Here is an 8,833-nt window from a genome sequence, read left to right on the forward strand (position 1 = left end):
AGGGGAATTTCGCGTCCAACGGAAGAAGTTCGGCGGGGGTTAACCATCTACCGAGGGAATATGACTATTTAGTATATTTGATGCGATTGATTTAACACAAAAGGGGTTTACTTACGATGATGCGTAGAAAGGTACCTGTTAAGATGAATGGTTTTATAAGGTAAATGTAGTCACAGCAAGGTGGTTCATAGAGTTAAGACGAATAATACGGCTTAATGAATTATTGTGAGATAAACGAACGTAGATTATGATGGTATATCTCGCTCGTTCTCATGTAATGGTTGAAACGTTCGGCTATATACAGTTCATTGGGGTACAGCAATTAATGATTTATTTAATATATTTTGAATTTTTCAGGGGCATGCGGTTGCACCGAGAGGTCCGGAGATTCAGGGGGTACAGACAAGGATACGGGTAAGAGCGGCTGGCTTACTTCAGATAAGTATAAAATTCATAAAATGTTTTCGATAGTTAACTTGTAAGCCAGTGCATAAATTCTATTATTTCGACAGATCCTCTAGGAGCGAGTCTTAGATTCTGAGTCTAGTATCGATGTGCAAGACGTCACGTCACAGCGGCACAGGATCCACGGAGAAATTCTTTCAGAGAAGCTCTCCGTGAAAGCGGCAGAGGAGTAGAATTTGCTACTCAATGCACATCGAGTGACTAACTCGAACGACGCTACACTCTAGGATACGCTTTGAGCGTTCTCAGAGGAACGGTTGAAATTTAAATTATTCAACTCAAAGAAAATTTAAAGTCTGTATACGGAAAGGTAGGATTCGGGGAAAATTGTCGTACAACGAATGATAATTTATCTAACATATACTGAATTTCCAGGAGCATGCGGCTGCACCGAGAGGTCTGGAGATTCAAGGATACAGACGAGGATACGGGTGAGAGCGGCTGGCTTACTTCAGATAAGTATAAAATTCATAAAATGTTTCGATAGTTAACTTGTAAGCCAGTGCATAAATTCTATTATTTCGACAGATCCTCTAGGAGCGAGTCTTAGATTCTGAGTCTAGTATCGATGTGCAAGACGTCACGTCACAGCGGCACGGGATCCACGGAGAAATTCTTTCAGAGAAGTTCTCCGTGAAAGCGGCAGAGGAGTAGAATTTGCTACTCAATGCACATCGAGTGACTAACTCGAACGACGCTACACTCTAGGATACGCTTCGAGCGTTCTCAGAGGATCGGTTGAAATTTAAATAATTCAACTCGAAATAAAAATTTAAAGTCTGTATACGGGCAAGTAAGATTCTGGGAAAATTGTCAATAGGCCTAGAATAAATCGAACTAATATACAAAGTTATTATCAAGGTTGATTAAGAATGATTATTATTTTATTATTTCCTTACCGGATGACGGGATCAATGGATGAATGCAGGCACCGCTGCTCCTTCCCTGGGTTGCTCGACCTCGGTGAGAACCTGAAGAAGTGGCAAGGCAGCGCAGAGAATGGCCAAAGAGTCAGAGGTTGCTGGATGGTAGCACTTTATTAAAGTGTTAATGTTGATACAGCTCTCTTAATAGAGATTGAGACTAAGTCCCGAAAGAAAAAATCAAAATCGCGACTAAGTTATTTTCGAATAAGTTAAGGTGTCCGGTAGGCTTCTAGGTTTTTCCTCTTCGAGAGCTGGAGATCTGATGGGCGTAGAGAGAGCTGAGACACAGGCGAGCTAATGGCGAGAGCTGTGTTAGAGGGCTGACCGACTTGTCTAAAGGCTCGGAGAGAGCAGCTGGGGTGCCTTAAATACCTTCCTCTGGTTCGACGTTTAATGGTAGGGAGAGGAGGTGGGCCTCTTCGGTGATTGGTGGGTCGGCTGCTGGAGCTATCCCTTCCTGCTATGAGTTTGCGATGTGGTGGGTGAGAGTTTCGTGGTAGGGATTGCAAGTCTTGAGTCTTAGATTTATTAAATAATTTTAGAATAATTTTTAATAATGATTTTTAACAATCAGAATTTTTTATAATATCATATTTATGTCATTAGAAAATTTGAGTTCGATTTATAGCAATTGTTTAAATTTTAAGTGATATTTTGGTAAATTCTGATGTATTAAACCATTATTATTACAATGATTTTTACAATGGTGCATATATAGTTAAAATTAATAATTAGTGAAAATTAATAATTAGTAAATTAATAATTAGTAATAATTAGTAAAGAAAAATTTAGCATTTGGATTGCAGATTCTAACGCAACGGATGCGAAGATGGCTTATCTCTTTTTCTAAAAATAGATATGCTGGATGTCCTTCGAAGAATGCTCACTGCATTCTTTCTCTTTATAAGACACATTAGTAACAGTAATATTTTTTAATGAATTACCTTTTAAAATTCGTTTACGTGGTTTAAATTGGCATATTACACGTATTATTTCCAGGTTTAATAATTATCTTAAGACTAATTATTAAGATTTATCATTTACAAGATATATTTTTATTTATTTAATAAAGGCTTTAACAATTAGAATTTTTGTGGTTTTATATGTATATATTTTAAAATTTTCAAAGTCGACTTTTAATGATTACTCAAGTCTATGAATAATATTTTAATAAATTCTAATGCGTTAAGCCATTATTATTACAATAAATTTTACAATAAGAATATATGGAAATTAATTATCGCTTCGCTTAATAGTTATTATGTCGCTAAAAGAAATTTTATTCTTACAATTCTCGGAACAACGTATGAAAAAGCGGCTCGTTTTACTTCTAAGAATGATCACGACGGATGTGCTCGAAGAATTCATTGCACGCTCTACCGTGATCTTTTATTCAAGAGGTCTTTTGATTCTGACAATATTTTATTCTTTGAAGATTTTCATTTGGGCGACTTTTATATTAGCACATATATATATATATATATATGTATAGATATGTATTCGCATATTGCTTATGAAAATTGATTTCAGCAAGTTTTTACTGAATCGTATTTAATAATCATCGTATAAGATTAATAATTATTGTATAAAATCTTGGGGTTATTAATATTAATTATTTGTTAATATTCGTAATATATATATATATATATGTTTTGTGTGCTGATTAATTTTGTCGCGGTAGCAGTCTATTATATCTCCTCCTTTGTTTTATTGTTAAATTTGTTACAAAATGTATATGCATATAGTATGCATATACATATAGGGATATTGTTGGACAAGTTAATATATATATGTTAATTTCTATCGCGAAACTTATTTATTATATTTATACCTTTATTTTATTGGATTTTGTTATAAAGTATATATGCGTATATGTAAATTTATTCAATTTATATATTACGTATAGTATGCATATATATAGGGAGATTTCTGGACATGTTAATATATATATGTGTCAATTTCTATCGCGACGCGTATTTATTGTATTTATACCGTTATTTTATTGAGTTTGGTTATAAAATATATATGCGTATATGTAAATTTATTCGATTTATAGGTTACATATAGTATGCATATATATATAAAGGTGTATATTTTTATCTATTAATATATGTTAATTTTTTGTCCTGACGATTGTTTATTACGTCTCTACTTTTATTTTATTGGATTTTGTTATAAAATATGTATGCATATGTGTATATGTAGTCAGTTCATATGTCACATATAGTATGCATATATATGTATATAGAGGTATATGATACTGGATAATAGTATAATATTAATAGAGAATACTTTGTTAATGCTTAATTATAAAAGAGAAGTCGATGTATTAATTTGGTTTGCATTCATGCGAGCGCGAATTTAGATCTTCCCTCTGCCTTTAGGTCGGGAGAGGATGTTTAAAAATTCCAATGGAGATAACGCGACGTGCTGGACTTGGCCTTGCACGCTTGTTCGACTCGTAGAGTTATACGCATAATATTCTTTGTGCAATATTATTCGTAAGTACACGTATTATTTCTCTATTTCTCTCGTGTTTTCACGTTTTATTTCCTTTGACTTAATGATATATGTATATTATGCATGGTAAGAAGTTGCTGTCATTATATTCATTGTTGAAATTTTTTATTTTTATTTAATAAAGTTTTTGAATTTAGATTCTATTTTTCGAGTGTTATTTCACACGTTATGCAGCTGGGCCTTATTCATTTCTCGGAAGATTTTAGTCTTACATTATTAAATTTGCATATGTTCATATGCACGTATATATATATATATATATATATATATATATATATATATATATATACGTATAAGAGTGCTCATATGTGAATGTTCGTGCATTTTACAATTGTGTATATACATTTTATATTCATAGTAGCTATAGATGTCCATCCTTAATATTATTATTTTATTATTCAGGTGATACTTTTGCCAGGGGGTACCCGGTGAGTAGGAACACGAATATAGGGTGTCCATTTATTTTCGTCATATGAAGACTTACTAGTAAGTAATATTCTGACATAATTATACTTAATAAGGTTTGTATTATGAAATTTTGTCATTAAAGTACTTGAAAAAGGGGGATTATTATAGTTGAAAACTTTTTATATGAAGTGTTAATATTTTATAAGGCTTGGTACATGCATTCATATATAGAAGAGTGTGATCGTAAATGTTCATGGTTGATTTTTGATGATGTTCATTGGCCTTATTCTGATTTTTTAATTATTTTAATCTAAATTTTATATTATTTTGTTCATTCATGCTAGTTGGTTTTTCTTTCTTTTCATTGGCTCATGTGTATATGCCTTAAGCATATAGATGCTATCCATTTTGTTATACTTAATGCTTTGCAAATTTTTATAAAATATTGACAGCCTCGTGTTAGAAATTATTATTCTTATGACCAAATATTATTTTACATTAATTTTTCAGGCATCCAGGAGGGGGGTCATGTGACTTCGTCATATAAGGTATTCTTATTTGATTTTCAGGTAAGATCAATTTAAATTATTATTTGTGTTGTGGGCCGCTAGTATTTGGTTAAATTTCGTTATTAGCTTATTATAAGTGAATATTTTATTTGTTAAGGTTTATTATTCATTTATTATTGGTTATAAGAGTGGATGCATATATATATATATACATATATATATATATATATTCATGTGTATAATTGTTAGAATTATTTTGTAGAATTTGAAGCTAGATTTTACTACCAAAATTTTGTTTCTGAAATTTTTTAATCATTAATATTTTTATTAATTTATGGTCTAAGAACATATATTCATTTTTATTTGTTTTTAGGTGTCAACAGGTTTAGCAAGAAAAACAAGCAGTGCTGAATTAAAATGTTGATGGTCAAGGATATATTATTATTTCTAAGGGTAAGTCTTATTAAAATTTATGCAAATTCATTATTGTTATTATTATTATTTGCATTTAAGCAATTTCAATTTTAATCATAGAGAATTATTAGTACCATATAATTTATTAGTTTTATCAATTGTTAAATTTTGGTTATTATCTTACGTTTTTATTTATAATTTTGTCTTTACAAGTTTCATAGGATATTTATTAAATATTCATTGTTAGTTGGGGATTAATATATATATATCTTGTAATTATTCAATGGCACTTAAATTATATTATTATAAAATATTTTAACATTTATTATTCTTGTATTTGTTATGTTATCCTTGTGACGATATTAAGTCGGATATTAGTAATTTTGATTTTTATGATATTATTCTGAGGGGGAGTTCGTTTGATATTTATACGATTTTGTTTTGTATTTCGATTATTAGTATCGCGATATTATTTAGTGCATAGCTATTATTTATTTGGTTTTATGATTTGTAGGTTATACTGGGAGCAGTATATCGACGGTCAATGGAAAATAAAATATTATCGTCGTGAGGGGTTACATCTATATACCCAATATGTTGGAATTATTATCCCAGAGATGTATACGAGAGCATTTTCACCCAAATTTGGACGTCATTTTTTTGATGAATTAGTCGACTAGTGTGGTGATCTACTTGGTCATGGTATCATGATTATATTATTTTTATAATTCTATTGTAAAAGATCTCGAAGTTACAACACTTTTGTTTGGTAAATTTGATTGTTAGCATCATATTTATACTTCTAGTGAGTAGGGACTGTTATTTTAGAACTATATACGGGAGCATATTAGGACGTGTATTTATTTTGATTAATTAATCGATTAGTACGTTGATCTACTTGGTAATGGGATCACAATTATTCCCTTAGTATATCTCTATTGTAAAAGATATCGAAGTTACAAACATTTTAAATTTTTGTTCATGGGGTTGCCTTCAAAATTTTACTGCTAGAATAATCACCGGGGAAGCTACTAGAAGGTCGTCAGATTTTTATCGTTAATCTTTACTTATTTAATGAGTTATTCCAACAAAGTTTACGCTAAGTATTGGCTTTATTTTGTATTAATTGTTTTATTTCTTTTACAGGTTACCGAATGGGAGCGTACATATATTTATATACGGGGAAGAAGAGGGTTGATGGATCAACATTTCTACGTCGAAAATTATAGGGGTTGTTTCAACGCATAATTATATATATATATATATACATATACATATATATATATATGTTTTTGGTTAAGACATCGGTGTTGTAAGGATTTTTGATTATATAAGTATTTTTAATGGTACTGTTATAAGACGTACTTATTAATATTATGTTATTATATTTTTTACGCGTTTAAAATATTTAATTATTATATTGTTAATTATTTGAAGGCGATTGTGTTGCTCTTTGTGATTATATAATATGTTTTGCCTGTCATGTCCTATGCATATTAATTATTTAATCAATTCTGTCAAGTAACTTATCAAGTCTGTCGTTAAAATTTAATTATTAAATTTTATCGTTAATATTTGATTCTTCCAATTATATTTTATTATTGATGTTTCATTAAAATTTTGAGATTCGTTAACTAATTAATTTTCTTTTTCAGGTGCAGGACTACCGCGGCTTTACCTTTGAATGATATTTGGATTTGTCGATGTCGAGGTGGATGATTATTAAAAATCGCTCACATCGCGGGATTTTATATAGATCTTGATTGTTAGTATTAATTTCTTTTTAGAGGAAGTTAAGGAATACAAGGTTTAAAATTATATTATTAATTAACAAGAATGTGTATACGTATATGTATCAAAATTTTAATATTGGTTTGTATGTCTTAAGATATTAATTTTATAAACGGCATACAATAAGATTTTATAAACGTCGATACTTTTGCTTTATATAAATGAAATATTGAATTATCATTGATCATATAATAATTTTAAATTTTGATTAATGCATTAAGATTTCGATTGTTCATATATCAAAATGATTTTATCTAATTTATTACAATTTGCTTAGGAATACTGTTGCTGGAAATATCTTTTATTAAATTCTCATTGGTCAAAGCATTGATTTCTCAAGGGATTATTATTTTGTCTTAGTTTATTCGCGATATCCGTGTAGGGCAAAAATCGTCGTGTTTAATATATGTACATGTATGTGTATTAATTGTATTTTTATTATATATTTTTCCTACACGTTATTAGAGAATATATATATATATATTCATTGGGAAAAGGGAAGCTTATAAATCATTTCATATTTATGGTTTGATAATCATGAAGAAATTACATAAGTAAGCGTAAATGTTTCCCTTTGTTTTATTATTGTATATATTTATAATGTTGACTTATTATTTCTTTTGTTATTACAAGGGATCCTATATATGTATCTATTAATTATACGAATTTAATTTTCTATAACATGGCGATTGACTATTATTGTTAGTAATTTGCTTTACGCGTATTTATTTATAATTAGGTTATGTAATATATGCATGTGTCCGATTTAAATATTATTAAAATTTATGTCCTTGGTTATTGGTAGGACATTTGTCATGAAATAATTTAATATTAATGTGCAGCGTTAAATTGTGAATTTTTATATTTTGATTATATTATCTTGGAGGGTCATTATCCTCTTCAATTATTTTATAAGAAATTGTATATAGACCTTTTATTAATTACGATTGTTCTTTTTCAGGTTTCTAGTGGTGAAGATCTACATTTAAGAGAGAGTTTACGTGGAAAAAGAGAGAGATGTTCAAGCCCATGATTTATGCTACAAGATTCCAACGATATATATAAGCATAGACGTTCTTATTATTATATTTTTATTTATTCTTTGGTTCAACAAAATGTTTATAAATAATTTTATTTCATTGGAAAAAAAAAACTCTTATTAATTTCTGGTTAGCACATACTATATTTATTTAATAAATTCTGTATGTCATTTATTCAATTTATTCTCTTGAATTTTAAGTCATTATATTTATAAATTTTGTTGATGATCAACAGGTACATTTTGTTGTTCCGTTTGGTGTATCTATGTGTATGTCTTATTTAATAATTAGGTTGTAGAATAAATAGTGATTTTATTCAATTATACATTTGTTAATAGAATTAATCATGATCAATATATATAGTGTATATATATTTAATAAGGTATAATTTGAGTAATATTTAGTCTTATAGTTTTTCTAAATAGTAATGGGAATGTTAGACCGAAATTTCGATATATATGTATATATATAAGAGCGGTATTTATACTACTTAAAAATGTAATTTATTTTAACAAATCTGTTGGTCGTGGTATTAGAGTTTATTATTAAAAGCGTCTGTGTAAGAGTTATAATTTTTCTTTTGAACGTATTGTACGTTTGTTCTCGGTTATTTGTTCGTAATGTAATGAGTACGTATTTTTACTGAGTGGCTTTATATGAATATATATATATGTCACTATTATAAAGACGATTTTATTTAGTTTTGTGCAGAGTTTATTTTATTAATTATTTGTATTAAGCATTTTTGCTTATAAATCAA

At 28.9% G+C, this 8,833-nt stretch overlaps 1 long non-coding RNA gene across 1 annotated transcript; it reads right to left on the reverse strand.

The window, feature by feature from the left end:
• Positions 1 to 1,686, reverse strand: LOC112639347. The gene is made up of 3 exons (XR_003123454.1): positions 1,365 to 1,686; positions 116 to 135; positions 1 to 47 (listed from the first exon to the last, which is right to left on the reverse strand). It is a non-coding gene; the product is annotated as an uncharacterized LOC112639347 (long non-coding RNA).
• Between the last annotated feature and the right edge of the window lie 7,147 nt (positions 1,687 to 8,833).

The sequence above is a fragment of the Camponotus floridanus genome, unplaced genomic scaffold (genome assembly GCF_003227725.1).
Source record: "Camponotus floridanus strain SB8 unplaced genomic scaffold, Cflo_v7.5 scaffold590, whole genome shotgun sequence".
In the NCBI taxonomy this organism is placed as follows: domain Eukaryota; kingdom Metazoa; phylum Arthropoda; class Insecta; order Hymenoptera; family Formicidae; genus Camponotus; species Camponotus floridanus.